A 17,840-nucleotide genomic window follows, 5' to 3' on the forward strand; every position below is an offset into this window, starting at 1 on the left:
AGCATTATTGAGTGCCTACTGAGAGCAGAGCACTAAACCAGGGGTTTGGGGATCATACAAATGAGGTAAAAGATATGATCCCTGCCCTCAGAAAGTTTGCAAACCAGAGGGAAGGCAGGAAGCATTAACTGTCCAATAAACTCTAAAAAAGTAAAGAACAGATATAAAGATTCGCAGGTGATTTGAGTGGAAAGAACACAGGCCTGGGAGTCAGAGGACCAGGGTACTAATCCTTGCTCTGCCATTTGCCTGCTGTGTGACTCTGGGCAAGACACTGTACTTCTCTGTTCCTCAGCTACCTCATCTGTAAAATGGGGATTAAGACTGTGAACCCCATGAGGGACTGGGACAATGTCCAGCTTAATTACCTTGTATCTGCCCCAGCATTTTCATTCATTCATTCAATCATATTTATGGAGCACTTACTGTGTGCAGAACACTACTATGCACTTGGGAAAGTACAATACAGTGATAGAGGCAGTACCTGACACATAGTAAGCCCTTAACAAATACCATTTTATAAAGTGAATAAACAAATGACAAATAAGTAAACAGATAGATGAGGGAGTAGTCTCATCAGGAATTCTGGATGAATTTTGGCCCTGAGACTTCAGGACCAAGAACCTCTGAACAGGAAATCTGTAAACTCCTTGAGGGCAGGGATCATATCAAGTCTCTATTATAGTCTCCCAAGCACTTAATACCATACTCTGCACAGAGGAAGTGTCCTATAAATAATACTGCCGATGGATTGCACACCACCACTTAGACAGCCTCTTCCCAGCCAGTCGTGTTCCCACTCTGGCACGGCTGCAGCCGCAGGTAAGCAAGCAGCAGTGCAGTTAAGTGCAGAGGGGAGGCAAAACTTTCTATATGCGCATACACACACATATACCTCCTCCTACCGAGTATGCCCCCTCTCAGGGTTACACCTGGAGAGTTTCCAGTACTCTACCAATCTCGGTTACGGGAGGAAGAGTCAAGCAGTGGCCTACCCATTCCATTCCTAGCTTGGGCAGTGGCTAGCAAATGGAAGGCAATCTGCTACAGGTCAAAACTCACCCACGCTGGGCAGCAGCGGCATGGAAAAGAGTCGAGGGTGGAGACTCGAGTTTACGGAAGGCGGCAGTGGTTTACCACTTTCGTATTTTTACCAAGAAAACTCTATGGATACACTACCAGAACGATTGCAGATGGAGAGTGGGGCGTCCTGGGAGAGATGTGTCCGTGGTGTCGCTATGGGTCGGAAATGACTCAACGGCGTAAGACAAGACACACATATACGTACAAAATATCTGCTAAGCACTTACTATGTCCCAGGCATAGTACTAAGGCTGGGGTAGATACAAATTAGCTTGGACAAAGTCCATGTACCACAAGGGACTCACAGTCTTTATCCCCACTTTACAGATTAGGTAGCTGAGGCACAGAGAAGTGAAGTTCATTTGATTGATTCATTCCTTCATTCAGTCATATTTAGTAAGATCTGGGGGGTGAGGGGAGAGCAAAGGGAGCAAGTCAGGAAGATGCAGAAGGGAGTGGAAGATGAGGAAAAGTGGGGCTTAGTCTGGGAAGGCCTCTTGGAGGAGATGTGCCTTCAAGGTCGTACAGCAGGCAGCAATATAAAGCAGCAGCAGGAAGCAGCATGGCATAGTGGATAGAGCACATGCCTGGAAGTCAGAAGGTTGTGGGTTCTAATCCCGGCTATGTCACATAGCTGCTGTGTGACCTTTGGCAAGTTGCTTCGCTTTTCTGTGCCTAATTTCCTCATCTGTAAAATGGTGATTAAGACTACAGACTCCCCCCTTCAAAGCTTTACTGAAGGCACATCTCATCCAAGAGGCTTTCCCAGATTAAACCCCACTTTTCCTCACCTCCCACTCCCTTCTGTATCACCCTGACTTGCTTCCTTTGCTCTCCACCCAGGCCAGCCCCTCAGCACTTATGTACATATCTGTAATTTATTTATTTGTATTGATGTCTGCCTCCCCCACTCAAGATTGTAAGCTCATTGTGGGCAGGGAATGTGACTGCTTATTGTTGTATTCTCCCAAGCGCTTAGTTCAGTGCTCTGCAGACAGCACTCAAAAAATACTATTGAATGAATGAATGTGGGACAGGGACGCTGTCCAGCCAGATTTACTTGTATCCACCCCAGTACTTTGTACAATGCGTGGCACACAATAAGCACTTAACAAATACCAGAATTATTATTATTGTTATTGACTGACAGAGCCATGATTAAAACCCTGGTCTTCTGATTCCCAGGCTGTGCTCTTTCCACTAGATCAACCTTAGGGCTCCAACTGCTGAGGTGATCGGCTTCACGGACTCCGTCCTCTCCTGGTTCTCCTCTTATCTCTCTGGCCGGTCATTCTCGGTCTCCTTCGCAGGCTCCTCCTCCCCCTCATCCTCTAACTGTTGGGGTTCCTCAAGGGTCAGTTCTTGGCCCTCTTCTGTTCTCCATATACACTCACTCCCTCGGTGAACTCATTCGCTCTCACGGCTTCAACTATCATCTCTATGCAGATGACACACAGATCTACATCTCTGCCCCTGTCCTCTCCCCGTCCCTTCAGGCTCGTATCTCCTCCTGCCTCCAAGACATCTCTACCTGGATGTCGGCCCGCCACCTAAAACTCAACATGACCAAAACTGAGCTCCTCATCTTCCCTCCCAAACCCGGTCCTCTCCCTGACTTCTCTATCACCGTGGATGGTACGACCATCCTTTCCGTCTCTCGGGCCCGCGACCTCGGTGTCGTCTTTGACTCGGCTCTCTCGTTCACCCCACACATCCGATCCGTCACCAAAACCTGCCAGTCTCACCTTTAGAATATCGCCAAGATCCGCCCTTTCCTCTCTACCCCAACGGCTATCTTACTGTTACAGGCTCTCGTAATATCCCGGCTAGATTACTGTGTCAGCCTGCTCTCTGATCTCCCTTCCTCCTCTCTCCCCCCGCTCCAGTCTATTCTTCACTCCACTGCCCAGCTCATCTTCCTGCAGAAACGCTCTGGGCATGTCACTCCCCTTCTTAAAAACCTCCAGTGGTTGCCTATCAACCTCCGTACAAAAACAAAACTTCTCACTCTAGGCTTCAAGGCTCTCCATCACCTTGCCCCCTCCTACCTCTCCTCCCTTATCTCTTTCCACTGCCCACTCCGCGCGCTCCGCTCCTCTGCCGCCCACCTCCTCACCGTTCCCCATTCTCGCCTATCCCACCGTCGACCCCTGGGCCCCGTCGTCCCGCGGTCCTGGAATGCCCTCCCTCCTCACCTCCGCCAAACTAATTCGGGCAAGTCACTTAACTTCTCGGTGCCTCAGTTACCTCATCTGTAAAATGAGGATTAAGACTGTGAGCCCCACGTGGGACAACCTGATTCCCCTGTGTCTACCCCAGCGCTTAGAACAGTGTTCGGCACATAGTAAGCGCTTAACAAATACCAACATTAATTCTCTTCTCCTCTTCAAAACCCTACTTAAAGCTCACCTCCTCCAAGAGACCTTCCCAGACTGAGCTCCCCTTTTCCCTCTGCTCCCTCTACCCCCCTTCACCTCTCCTCAGCTAAGCCCTCTTTTCCCCCCTTTCCCTCTGCTCCTCCCCCTCTCCTTTCCCATCCCCTCAGCACTGTACTCGTCCGCTCAACTGCATATATCTTCATCATCCTATTTATTTTGTTAATGAGATGTACATCACCTTGATTCTATTTATTTGCTATTGTTTTAATGAGATGTTCATCCCCTTGATCCTATTTATTGCTATTGTTCTTGTCTGTCTCCCCCGATTAGACTGTAAGCCCGTCAAAGAGCAGGGACTGTCTCTGTTACCGATTTGTACATTCCAAGCGCTTAGTAGGGTGCTCTGCACATAGTAAGTGCTCAATAAATACTATTGAATGAATGAATTGATGGGATGGAATGATCAGAGGATTTAATCAATGGTATCTATTGCATGCTTACTGCATACAGACTACTGTACTAAGCCCTTAGGAGAGTACAATGTAGTTAGTAGAAATGATCCCTACCCACAAGGAGCACACAGTCTAGAGGGGGATACAGAAAATAAATTATGGCTTGGGGAAATAATAGAGCATAAGACTAAATTAAGGATTAATTAGGGATGTAATTATGATGAGTTGGGGAGTGTCTCCTGGAGGAGATCCTTTGAAAGGAGGGGAAGGTGTGGTTGGTGAGGCTGACAAGGAAGGGCCTTATTGGAAGTAAGGAAGGTAGAAGTAATGGGTCAGAGACAGTAGTAACCTACTCCTGGTTCCAGAGAGCATATGGAATATGTCCTACGGGTTTGTTTTCATCAAAGTACCCATTTGGAGGGCAGGGAGCATTTGTTAAGTGCTCACTATATGCCAAATATTGCACTGGGGTAAGCACTAAGCACTAATCAATCTGAGAAAAAGATTCAGAAACTGAAAAGCAGTTTGACCTAGTGGAGAGAGCACAGGCCTCAGAGTCAGAAGGACCTAGATTCTAATCCGGGGTTTGCCATTTCTCTGCTGGGTGACCTTGGGCAAGTCCTTAACTTCTCTGTGCCTCCGTTACTTTATCTATAAAATGGGGATTAAGACTGTGGGTCCCATGTGAGACATAGACTGTGTGCACCTCATTAGCTTGAATCTATTCTAGTGTTTAGTATGTAACTGGCACATAATAAGGGCCATAAAAGTACCATTTATAAAAGAATATCAATCAATCAATGGTATTTATTGCACGCTTATTGGGTGCAGAGAGACAGGTTAATCAGTCCCTGTCCCAAATGGGGCTCACAGTCTAAGGGGGAGAACAAATACTGAATCTCCCATTTTACAGATGAGGAAATTGAGACACAGAGAAGTGGCTTTTCCAAAGTCCCACAGCAGACAAGTGGCAGAGTTGGGATTAGAATCAGGTCCTCTGACTCTCAGACCTGTGCTTTTTTTCCCAGGCCCCACTGCTTTTCAGCATGCCCATGCCTGTCTTTTATCAAAGGGAAGCCTCACAACCCCCCTAGACTATAAGCCCGTTGTGGGCAGGGAACTTGTCTACTAACTCTGTTATAGTGTATTCTCTCAAGCACTTAGATCAGTATTCTGCACACAGTAAATGCTCAATAAATATGATTGACTGATTGACTTTACTACCCCCAGTTCTTGACAAAGTGAGACCTGATTCAATCACAAGGATCCCAGATGATTGGAAGTTTCATTCCACTGAAGTCTTTATCCTTTGTCCTCATTACGACCCTGATGTCTTTTTGTCTGCTCCGCTGGGTCTGTTGTTGTTTAGTCTGTGATTACTTATTGGTTGGGATTGTCCCAGCTCATTTCACAATTAACCAACTTTCCCTTTCATTTATGCACCTGTCTCCACCCTGAACATGCCGGGCATAAGGCAACTCTGCTCCAGGAAGGGAGCTTCTAAACGTGCTTACTATGTGCCCGGCACTGTCATAAGTGCTGGGGGTAGATACAAGCAAGTCGGGTTAGATACAGTCCCTGTCGCACCTGGGGCTCACAGTCTCAATCCCCATTTGACAGGTGAAGTAACTGAAGCCCAAAGAAGTGAAGTGACTTGCCCAAGGTCACACAGCAGACAAGTGGCAGAGTAGGGATTAGAACCCATGATCTTCTGACTCCCAGGCCCACGCTCTATCCACTACACCACGCTGCTTCTCTTCGGGGCTGATTTGAGCTCATGAGAACCTGCTCCCGGCGGAACACAGACCTCCCCATCCCATCCCAGAGAGCTCTTGGTAGGTCCAGTTCTAGTCTAAACCCAAATCCCAAATCTCGAGTGGACCAGACTTGAGACCAAAAGCAGGCTACAAAGGCCAGGTAATGTCTACTAGCTCATCAACTTTGGGGCCCAGACTGTGACAGCTTGCTCATCACATTGTCCTCCATCACAGAATGGATTTCCCTCGGGGCAAGGAAGAAGGAAGGACAAACTGAGGATCTGCTACTGTGGGAAGTATTCCTGAGAACAACTAGGAAAGATTCCAGCCTGCGAAGGTGGAGAGTGGGGACTCACATTCTCTCTATCCTGACTGCTTAGTGACAAGTGTGCATGCCCTTTAAGATACAGCTAGGGTGTCTGGCCCATCCAATACTGCTTACGTTTCGGAGCAAATGTCTCCTTGTGCTCACTGCTTCCTCTTCTCCAGGAGAGGAGGAGGGGAGTCTTAGAAAGGGCAGGAGCTGCCGCTAAACCTGGGTGAAGCGGGGAAAACGTCTTCACCGCAGAGATTGTTCTGAGGGAAACACCCCTGACTGGACTCCTGGTCCGGCCGGATGGCATCAAGCAGTCTACATCTGCTTGGACAGCGTCTCACTTAGCCGTAGCTCCTAATTCTCCGAGAAAGAGAAGACTAGGCTCAGGGTCCAGGTCTGACCACATCCCCTGAAGGAGTTAAACTTCCTTCCTTTCTCCTTGAAGCGTGAAGATAAGATTTACCCTGAAGCTTCTCTCTAAGGCAAGAGAGAGAGAGAGAGAGCCCTGCAACAACTCTTTGCCCAAAGGAGAATAAGGAGGAGATTCCTGGGCCATGCTTCCCTGCTTTCCCCTCTCTATGTTGGAGGTGAGGGGACGAGGGGACTGGATTTCGGGCTTCAGGAACAGGGCCCCCTTCCCCCCCTTGCCCCTCACTTTCTAGCGAGGGATGGGGCGTGGGAGGGGGATAAGGGGAGAGATAGAGGGACGGAGAGTCAGCCATCCAGGGCCTGAGATTTCTCTCCTTGCTGGGATTGGTCCAAGTGCATTTTGTGTTAAATGCCGACATATAAATTTGCAGCAGTCTCCCTGGGAGCAAATGGGATTCCTTCACCCAGGCCTTAAGTGCTGCCATTTAACCAGATTTTCTCAGAGCGTCTCCCTCTCCCCCACCCCTTCCCCCTTTGCTGACCCCTCTGCAGCCTCGCAGGGAATCAACCTAGCACAGCAGCCTCCCATCCCGCCTCAAAACATCCCCACAAATCTCCACGCCTTTGACCAGCCCCTCGCTTGCCTCTCTCTTTCCTTTGATTCTTCCTTGTCTCATCTCTGTCTCTCTGGCCTCTCATTTCATCCTGTCTCCATGATTTCCCTCCCTATCTCTCTCTCCTCCTCCCTCCTCCATCTCTCTTCTCCCCCCCCCCCCCCCCCCCCCGCTCCCCCATCACCACCGCCCTGCACCTCCACCACCTTTTCCCTCCCTTTCCTCTCCCTCCCTCTCGACTGAGCCGAGGCAGCTGCTTTCTAATGCGGCGGGCGAGATGCACCGATTCATTCAGCCTCACAGACGCTTTAAGGTCGTTACTAAATATATCAAGAAGAATAAAAGGGTCTTTTTTCCTCCTCCTAAATGAGGAGCATAAATTTTGGTCTTCGGAAGCTATCCTGTCCTCCCTGACCCAGGGTGGAGAGGGGCCCGGGGTGGGTCCAAGATCTGCTGATTCCTGGTGAGCCGCTCCTCGCCCCCCTCCCTCCTCCCACATCCCCTGTGTGTGTATACACACACAACACACATACCCACCACAGACACACACTTTCTCTCCACTGAAAGCCCTGTTCCATACATGCTTCAACGCCCTGCAGAAGACTAATGGGGGGCAAAGGCAGACACTGAAATTGAGGGGAAGATAAGTATTCTACGAAATCAATTTCACATCTTCCAGGAACTGAACTGCTCTGGAGCTAGTCAAAGGGTAAAGGATGGGCCGACCACCACTAAATCGCTTTCACCCCCCTGGGTTTTTCAAGTAAATTGGGAAGTGTGAAGAAGGGTTGGTGTGGCCGTCCCCGACCTGGGGTCCTCTGGGAATCAATTGATCAATCAGCGGAATTTATTGAGTGCTTCCTTGTGCATAGTGGCTTAATGGATAGAGCACCGCCCTAGGAGTCAGAAGGACCTGGGTTATAATCCCAGTTCTGCCACTTGTTTTATGTGTGACCTTGGGCAAGTCACTTCAGTACTCTGGGCCTCAGTTCCCTCGTCTGTAAAATGGGGATTAAAAGTGTGAGCCCCATGTGGGACAGGGACCGTGTCCAACCTGATTAACTTGAATCTACTCCAGCAATTAGTACAGTGCTTGGCACATAGTAAACACTTAACAAGTACGATAATAAGTATTATTATTATTAAATTTGGGGGTAGGAGAGTGAATAGCCAACATAATGGGGGAGATGACACTAAAATAAATTACGCCGGAGAAGCAACAGAGTTTAAAGCTGTGTACGTAAGTGCTACTAGGGAGACGGGGTGAGTACCCAAGGACTTAGGTGATACAGAAATACTGGAGTGGCACTAGGAAGGGAACTACAGATGGGCGATGAGAGACCGGTCAGGGAAGCCTTCTGGAGAAGATGTGATTTCAGAAGAAGCAGTCTGCCAGATGGGCAGGGGAAGAGTGTTCCAGTTGGAGGAAAGACATGAGAAAGGGGTCAGCAGTGAGAGAGATGGGAGAGAGGCGTAGTGAGAAATGCTCTAAAGAGGTGGTAATGGGTGGCGGGGGGAGGCCTCCAACCCTCTGTTTCCTCCTACTGGTTCAGTGTGTGAGGGTCTGGGGAGGGACATCTTTCTCTGAAATGCTCCATCTGAGCCCACGTGCACTCAGCCACCCAAGGCCCTTCTATACATATCGATTCACCCACTCTGTGATGCAAACACCCAGATTCTAGTCCTGGTTCTGCCACTTGGCAACTGTGTGACCACTTACCCTCTCTGGGCCTCAGTTTCGTCATCTGTAAAATGCCCTTCCGCTCTATCTCAGACTGTGCATCGAGTGTAAAAGGGACTGTATCCACTCTGAGTATCAATCAAATGATCAAACACATTTATTGAGCACTCATTGTGGGGAGAGCACTGTATTAAGCGCTTGGGAAAGCACAATATAACAGAGTTGGTAGACATATTCCCTACCCACAAGAAGCTCCTGGAGAGGGAGGCAGACATTAAAATAAATCACAGATGGGTACATAAGTGCTGAGGGATTGAGTTTAGGATGAATAAAGAGTACAAATCCAGATGCAAAGATAATACAGAAGGGAGAGGATGTAGGGGAAATTAAGGCTTAGTTGGGAAGGCCTCTTGAAGGAGATGTGATTTTAGAAGACTTTGAAAGAGTGGAGAGTGATGGCCTGTAGGATTTGAACAGGGAGGGAGTTCCAAGCCAGAGGCAGAACGTGAGTGAGGCGTGGTGGCGAGATACGCAAGATTAAGGTAGAGTGTGCAGGTTGACACTAGAGGAGTGAAGTGAGCATGCTGAGTTGAAATAGGAAATCGATGAGGTAAGATAGGAGGGCCAAGGTGATTGAGTGCTTTAAAGCCAACGATAAGGAGTTTCTGTTTGATGTGGAGGTGGATAGGCAACCACTGGACATTCTTGAAGAGTGGGGCGATGTGGACTGAACCAGTTTTTTAGAAAAATGATCTGGGCAGCAAAGTGAAGTAAGAACTAGGAGGGGAGAGGCAAGAGGCAGGAAGGCAAGTCAGGAGGCTGATGCAGTTATAAAATAAGTGCTTGGATCAACGTGATAGCAGTTTGGATGGAGAGGAAAGCGTAGGTTTTATTGATGATGTGAAGGTAGAACTGACAGGATTTGATGACACTGAATATGGGGATTGAATGGGAGAGATGAGCTAAGGATAATACCAAGGTTACGAGAGAGGGACTATGGTGGTGCTGTCTATAGTGATGAGGAAGATGGAGGAGGGCAGGGTTTAGGGGGGAAGATGAGGAGTTAAGTTTGAGGTGTTGAGGTTTGAGACATACAAGTAGAGATGTCCTGAAGGCAGCTCATTGTGGGCAGGGAACATATGGGGTTTAAGACTGTGAGCCCCACATGGGACAACCTGATTTATCCCAGTGCTTAAAACAGTGCTCAGCACATAGTAAGCACTTAACAAATACCATAACTATTATTATTATATGTGCTAATTGTGTTATACTCTCCCAAGTGTTTAGCACAGTGCACTACACACAATTAGTGCTCAATATATATCACTGGCTGATTGAGGAAATGAAAGACTGCAGCAAAGGAGGCCTGGAGATAAAGATTTGGGAATTATCCACAGAGAGATGGTAGTTTAAGCCACGAGAGTGAATGAATTCTTCAAGGGAGTGGTTGTAGATGGAGAATAGAAGGGGGACCAAAAGTGAGCACTGAGGGGCTCCCACAGTTAAGGGGTGGGAAGCCGAGGAGGGACAAGCAAAAGAGACTGAGAAGGATGGCTATAGAGAGGAGGAAAATGAGGAGAGAACGGTGTCAGTGAAGCCCAGGTTGGATAATGTTTCCAGGAGAAGGGGGTGGTTCACAGTGTCAAAGGCAGCTGAGTGGTTGAAGAGGATCAGGATGGAGTAGAGGCTGTTGGATTTGGCAAGAAGGAGATCATTGGTGACCTTTGAGTCAGTTTTGGTGGAGTGAAGAGGGTGGAAGTCAGATTGGAGGGGGTTAAGGAGAGAATTGGAGGAGAGGAAGTAGAGGCAGTGGGTTAGCCAACTCCCTCAAAGGGTTTAGAGAGGAATGGAAGGAGAGAGATGGGGCAATAACTGGCGAGAGCCAGAGAGTCAAGGGAGGGTTTTTTTTAGAATAGGGGAATTATAGCTATGAGCATGTTTGAAAGCAGTGGGGAAGAGGCCACTGGAGAGTGAACAGTTGAAGATGGCAGTCAGGGAGGGAAGAAACGCACATAATAACAGTAACGATAATAATTGTAGCCATTTGTTAAGTGCTTACTCTGAGCAGAGGACTGCACTAAGCACTTGAGAGAGTACAATATAACAGAGTTTGTAGACCCATCCCCTGCCCACAACGAGCCTAGGGTCTAGAAGAGGAGACAAAGCCAATATAAATGAATAACTTAAAGATCTGAACTTAAGTGCCATGGTGCTGAGGGAAGGGTGAATAAAGGGTGCAAATCCAAGTACAAAGATGAAGCACAAGAGAGTGGGAGAAGGGAAAATGAGGGCTTAATTGGGGAAGGCCTCTGGGAGGAGATGTGATTTTAATAAGACTTTGAAGGTGGAAAGAGTCACTGTCAGTTGGATAGGAAAAAGGAGGGAATTCCAGGCCAGAGGCAGGATGTGGGTGAGAGGTCGGAGGTGAGATAGATGAGATTGAGGTACAGTGAGTAGGTTAGTATTAGAGGAGCATAGTGCACAGTGTGGGTTGTAGTAAGAAATCAGGGAGGTAAGGTAGGAGGGGGAAGGGTGATTGAGTGCGTAAAGCCTAGGATAAGGAGTTTTTGTTTGATGTACATGTGGGTGGGCAATGACTGGAGGTTCTTGAGGAGTGGGGAAACATGGACTGAACATTTCTTCAGAACAATGATCCAGGTATAAAAGTGAAATATGGACTGGAGTAGGGAGAGACAGGAGGCAGGTGGACAGCAGGAGGCTGATGCAGTAATCAAGTGAGAAGTGTGGCCTAATGGATAGAGCACAGGCCTGGGAGACAGAAGGACCTGCATTCTAATCCCGGCTCTGCCACTTCTCTGCTGTGTGACACTGGGCAAGTCACTTCACTTTTCTGTGCCTCAGTTACCTCATCTGTAAAATGGTGATTAAGACTCTGAGACCTATGTGGGACAGGAACTGTGTTCAACCTGATTAGCTTGTCCACCCCAGTGCTTAGTACAGTCCCCTGTCCCCTATGTGGGGCTCACGGTCTCAATCCCCATTTTACAGATGAGGTAACTAGGCACAGAAAAGTTAAGTGACCTGTACTAGGTCACACAGCAGACGAGGGACAGAGCCGAGATTAGAACCCATGACCTTTTGACTCCCAGGCCCGTGCTCTATCCACTACACCATGCTGTGGCATCGAGAAGTTTAGTGACTCACCCAAGATCACCCAGTAGATAAGAGGCAGAGCTGGGACTAGAACTCACATCTCCTAATTTCCAGTCCTTGTGTCCTTCACTAGGCCAAGCTGCCCTGTATATATCCAGATGAAAACTGCCCTCGCTGTGACCTAGTGGGCAGTATGGACCCCGGGAAGGAAAGCAGTGAGAGACAATCAATCAATCAATTAATCTGAGCATTTACTGTGTGCAGAACACTGTACTAGGCACTTGGGAAAGTAAAATAGAACAGAGTTGGTAGACACATTCCCTGCCCATAAGGAATTTACAGTCTAAAGGGGGAAACAGACACTATAAATAAATATATCACAGGTATGTACACAAGTTCTGTGGGCCTGAGGGTGGGGTGGAAAAAGCATGCAAACTCAAGTGCGAGGGTGAGAGAGAAGAGAGAGTGAGTCAGGGAAGGCCTTTTGGAGGACGTGCTTTGTAGGTAGGAAGGAGTTCCATGCCAGGCAGAATGTGGGCAAGGGGTTGGTGGCGAGATAGAGGAGATCAAGAGAGGTTGGCATTATAGGAGCGAGGTGTGCAGGTAGGGTTGAAGTGGGAAATCAGCGAGGTGAGGTAGGAAGGGGGAAAGGGATTGAGTGCTTTGAAGTCAATAGTGAGGAGTTTCTGTTTGACGTGGAGGTGGATGGGCAACCATTAGAGGTTCTTGGGGAGTAGAGAGACATGGATTGAGCAGTTTTGTAGTAAAATGATCCGGACAGTAGAGTGAAGTACGGGCTGCGTGGGGAGTGACGGAGGCAGGGAGCTCAGTGAGGTGGTAGATGCGGTAATCAAGGCAAGATAGGACAAGTGCTGGGATCATCATAGTAACAGAGCGGTGAGGTCAAAGCCTTGGATGTGGAAGATGATTTTGGTTGCAATGTGCAGGTTGTTTGAGAGTGGCACAGGGCTGTACCCTGGGAGAATAGTGAGAAGGTGATGCCCGGAGTCCCGCTGGGACCTGACCAGGCTGGTAGAGGAGGCAGAAGGTGCTTGCTCAGGGCTCAGACTTCATTATATTTGTGTGCTCTTTATAAGGCCAATTAAGGTCAGGCCATTACGTTCAATTTTAATAACGTTATTGGCAGTACAAGGCAGACGAGACTTGCCAAAGTCAATATATCAAGGCTCTGTATCTCGGAACAGGCGTTTGTAGTTTTCACTTTGGCTTCTTTCCCGTTTCCCAGCAACGGCCCCTGCCCCATCCAAAAGGGTATTTGAGCATTGTTCTGGGGAATGGGGGTGGGGCCGAGGCATGCAATGGGAGAGGTGTGGGAGGAGAGGGGCGGAACCAGGGTTGGAGGGACCGTTTTTTCTGCCCATTCCAGGTGAGCCTCTGAGGCGTGTCTCTAGAGCCGAGGGAAATCCGTTATTCACAGAGCTATGCATTTAGTCAACCGAATAATGGTATCTGTTGAGTGCTTACCGTGTGCAGAGCACCATACTAAGCTCTTGGAAGAGTACAGTCCAACAGAGTTGCTAGGCGTGTTCCCTGCCCACAGTTAGCTTACGGTCTAGAGTCTAGCCCCCACTGGGAACGGGTTCTGGAAGGGCCATGGTGTGGAAACAATGACGCAGGAGGGAGAGGGAGTAGGAGAAATGAGGGCTTAGTTGGGGACAGCCTCTTGGAGTTGATATAATTTTTATAAGGCTTTGAAGGCGGGGAGAGTGGTGGTCTGTCATATTTGAAGAAGGAGGGAGTTCCAGACCATAGGGAGGATGTGGGCAAGAAGTCGATGGTTTGATGGATGAGATCAAGGTACAGTGAGCAGGTTGGTGTTAGAAAAGCAAAGTGTGCGGACTGAGTTGGAGTAGGAAATCAGCAAGCTAAGATAGGAGGCCCCTCTCAGGGTCGCACCTGGAGAGTTTTCAGTACTCTACCAGTCTCAGCTACAGGAGGGAGAGTCAAGCAGAGACCTACCCATTCCATTCCTAGCTTGGGCAGTGGCTAGCGAGTGGAAGGCAATCTGCTATAAGTCAAACTCATCCATGCTGGGCAGCAGCAGCATGGGAGAGAGTCGAGGGAGGAGACTCCAGTTTACTGCACGGAAGGCAGCAGTGGTAAACCACTTCTGAATTTTAACAAGAAAACTCTATGGATACACTACTAGGACGATTGCAGATGGAGAGTGGGGCGTTCTGGGAGAGATGTGTCCATGGTGTCGCTACGGGTCGGAGACAACTTGACGGCATAAAACAAGACAAGGTAGGGGAGACCAAGCTGAATTAGTGCTTTGAAACTGATGGGAAGGAATTTCCTTTTGATGTAGAGGTGATTGGGCAACCACTGGAGGTCCTCAAGGAGTGGGGAGATGTGGACTGTTGGGTTAAAAAAAGAATTCAGACAGCAGAGTGAAGTAAGGACTGAAGTGAGAAGAAGACAGGAGGCAGGTAGGTCAGCAAGGAGACTGATGTAGTAGTCAAGGGTGGATATAATAGGGGCTTGGATCAACACTGTAGTAGTTTGGATAGAGAGGAAAGGGCAGATTTTATTATTATTATTATGGTATTTATTAAGCACTTACTTTGTACCAGGCACTGTACTAAGAGCTGGGGTGGATACAAGCAAATCGGGTTGGACACAGTCCCTGTCCGACATAGTCTTAGTTCCCATTTTACAGAAGAGGTAAATGAGGCACAGAGAAGCGCAGGGTTTTGCCCAAGACAAGTGGCAAAGCTGGGATTAGAACCCATGACCTTCTGATTCCCAGGCTTGTGTTGTATCCACTATGCCATGCTGAAAAGAAATTGGGAGGAAAGGGTTTGGTTGGGAAGATACAAAGTTCTGTTTTGGACATGTTAAGTTTGAGAGGGCAGTGAGACATCCAAGAAGACATGTTCTAAAGGTAGGAGAAAATGCGAGCTTAACATAGCATTTGGTGCCTAATAAGTATTGATTATCAGAGGTTAATGTTGCTTCCAGGTGTGTCCAGAGGACCTGAGTCAGCCCAGATGTCTCCAGGAATTTCCCCCAGCCCACCAAAACTTGCCACATCTGCCATGGATCTCTCAAAGGGTCCACAGTGGTCTCCCACCAAAATCCTGGGGTATCTTGAAGCTGTCTTGAGGTTGAAGCGGGCCTGTTGGGTCTCATTTCATCTGTTTCATTTTGGCAGCTGTCTGCACTGTTCCACGTGCAGTGATGGGACAGAAATGAGTTGGGGTGCTTTTGCCGTGTCCCCACCTGCCTAGGCCAAGCCAGTGGAGGGCTTCCTTCTGAGGCCCTTTTCCACAGCCCCTCTGCAAACAACTACAAGAACCGTGATCCTAGAAGGCCTCACCCCTTGGACCGCTTGACTGCAGAGTAAGCTGTGGAGTGAGGGATCCCTCCTCAGCTGTTGAGTTGCTTCTCTCTAGGTCTTCCAGAGAGCTGTTGGGGTTCTGGCTTCTCCAGCCATGTGTGGGCCTGGTACTGCAGGCACATAGGGAGGATGGTCATAGGGTCAAGTTGGGGCTGGTGAATGGGTCAGCCATCCTGGTTAGGCACTGCCCTTGGGGGCGATCAGCTCTGGAAGATTCTGGATCATTCAGGAGAAGTGCTGCCTTTGCATCTTTCCTCCTTCCCTGGGCCCATCTAACAGCATCTTGAGCCTCAGGACGAGCTGGAACTGATCACCTCCCTGGGGTTCAGGATACCACCCCAAACCCAAAGGGGATCAGGCAGAACCAGTTCCTTCTTAGGAGCAGAAGGAGAGATGTATTGTCTGCTGTGGTAACAGAGGCCTTTGAGCCGCTTGAAAGGCTGCTCGTCGTCAGTCAGTCCTCAGTATTTATTGAGCAGATGTGTGTCCTTCCGTTCAGCCACAGCCGTGTTGTTAAGGTTCGGTCCGCTGCCTCGAGTGCTGTTTTGTTTTTTTTGAATCGAGGTTTCTCCTTTTTGCATTCCTGCCCTGGATGTTCATGTGGCGGCGATGTGAGCGCGTGGCGTTCTGCATGAGTGCCAGAGGTGTGTATTGAATTTCTGTTTCGGATCATTTAGTGCGTGGTGACAGAGGGAGCGGATGTTGCTGTGATTCAGGTGGAACCAAAATGGGCTATTCTCTTTGTGTTTGCAGTCCGATCAGGCTGTGTAGCTGTGCTCAGCCACTGCCCCTCCTCCCTCCTCCCCACCTACCCCCACCCCCCGCCAGAATAGCCCCTTTCTGGAGACTGTTTGCTGGATGAGTCAGTGCTGCTTGGGAAAGCCTCTGGAAAATCAAACACTTGCTGGCAGATTTTCTGCAGTATTAAAGTGGTTAAAAACCCTTACAGGACACAGGTTGTTACTGAATTAAACATTGAAACAAATAACAATCGATACGGTAATAGTATTTAATATATACTAAATTGTGCCATATTTAATAGCAAGTAGGAGAAGGGAATGAGAATGCTTGCCTGCTCATTAGAAAACCATAAGTTTTCGCTCAGTAACATCTCATAATCTGGCACTTAGACGGTGAGCCCCATGTGGAACAGAGACCGCGTCTGCCCTGATGACCTTGGTCCCCAGGGCTTAGTTCAGTATATGGCACATTGTAAGTGCTTGACAAATAAAACAATCATTGTCATTATTATTATAATTATTATTATTATTCAGAGGTTGCAGGTCCAGCTTTCTTCGGACGAAAGATTAAAGTACCTGTCTTCCCAACAGGACAAACCACTGTGATCAATTCTCAATTACTCATAAATGAATTTTACATGCTCCTCAGCGAAGCGCCTGCCCTCTCTCATCTCCCAGGATGCAGCATGCTCAATCTTTCTTTCTTCCTTTCTTTATTTCTTTTTCTTTCTTTCTCTCTCTCTTTCTCCTCCATTGATTCAGAAACTCCTCTCCCCCATCATCCAGACAGATCCTAGGACAGTGCCCTCACTGCCTCCCCTACTTTAAATCAATCCATGATAATTACTGAGTGCTTACTGTGTGCAGAGCTTTGTTCTGGGCTTGGGAAAATAAAACAGATTTGGTAGAAGTGAGCTCTGCCCTCAAGGGGCTTACATTCTATGGGGAGGCGGGGAGGGAGGGAGATAGACATGATAGTAATTGGAGAAGCAGAATGGCCTAGTGGATAGAGCATGGGGCTGGGAGTCAATTCTAAACCCAGCTCTGCCACTTGTCTGTTGTGTGACCTTGGGCAACTTATTTAGCTTCTCTGTGCCTCAGTATTAAGATTCTGTAAAATGGGGATTAAGACTGTGAGCTCTATGTGGGACAGGGACTGTGTCCAACCTGATTATCTTGTAACCACCCCATTGCTTAGTCCATGACACATAGTAAATGCTTAACAAATAGCACAATTATTATTATAGATGTAGATTAGTGATAGGGGAAATATCTCTTAGCGTGGTTCAGTGGCAAGAGCCTGGGCTTGGGAGTCAGGGGTCATGGGTTTGATTCCCGGCTCTGCCACTTGGCAGCTGTGTGACTGTGGGCAAGTCACTTTACTTCTCTGGGTCTCAGTTCCCTCATCTGGAAAATGGGGATGAAGACTGTGAGCCTCACGTGGGACAACCTGCTGACCCTGTATCTCCCCCAGTGCTTAAAACAGTACTCTGCACATAGTAAGCGCTTAACAAATACCAACATTATTATTATTATTATAGACCTTCTCCCCTCCATTGGCATGAGAGTTGACTGCCCTCTCTTGGGCTCAGGGTTGGATGTTCTTGCCAGCCATAACTTCACTGCGATGGTGCAAGCATTCCCCAGGCTTGATAGCGACCGTAGGCTGAGTGGATGAGAAGGAAAATGCTTATTCCTCTTTCCTTGTTAATAACAACAATAATGATGATTACTGCGGTATTTTTAAGCACTTACTACGTGCCAAGCACTGTACTAAGTGCTGGAGTAGATACAAATTAGGTTGAATACAGTCCCTGTTCCACCTGGGACTTACAAAACTAAATAGGAGGAGGAATAGGTATTTAATCCCCATTATACTAATAAGGAAATTTAAAGAGAAGTGAATAATAATGATGGTATTTGTTAAGTGCTTACTTTGTGCCAAACACTGTTCTGAGTGCTGATAATACTGATG

The 17,840-nt window shown here is 48.1% G+C and overlaps 1 protein-coding gene and 2 non-coding genes across 4 annotated transcripts in view; all 3 read left to right on the forward strand.

Moving 5' to 3' along the window:
* The window catches only part of CRTAC1 (cartilage acidic protein 1), a 156,054-nt gene that overhangs the window by 55,436 nt on the left and 82,778 nt on the right, over positions 1-17,840 (forward strand). The window lies entirely within an intron of this gene.
* On the forward strand, positions 915-1,052 carry LOC114810920. Its single transcript, XR_003758609.1, has one exon. It is a non-coding gene; the product is annotated as a small nucleolar RNA SNORA7 (small nucleolar RNA).
* LOC114810551 lies at positions 13,664-13,801 on the forward strand. Its single transcript, XR_003758247.1, has one exon. It is a non-coding gene; the product is annotated as a small nucleolar RNA SNORA7 (small nucleolar RNA).

This window comes from Ornithorhynchus anatinus, chromosome 3 (assembly GCF_004115215.2).
Source record: "Ornithorhynchus anatinus isolate Pmale09 chromosome 3, mOrnAna1.pri.v4, whole genome shotgun sequence".
Lineage (NCBI taxonomy): Eukaryota > Metazoa > Chordata > Mammalia > Monotremata > Ornithorhynchidae > Ornithorhynchus > Ornithorhynchus anatinus.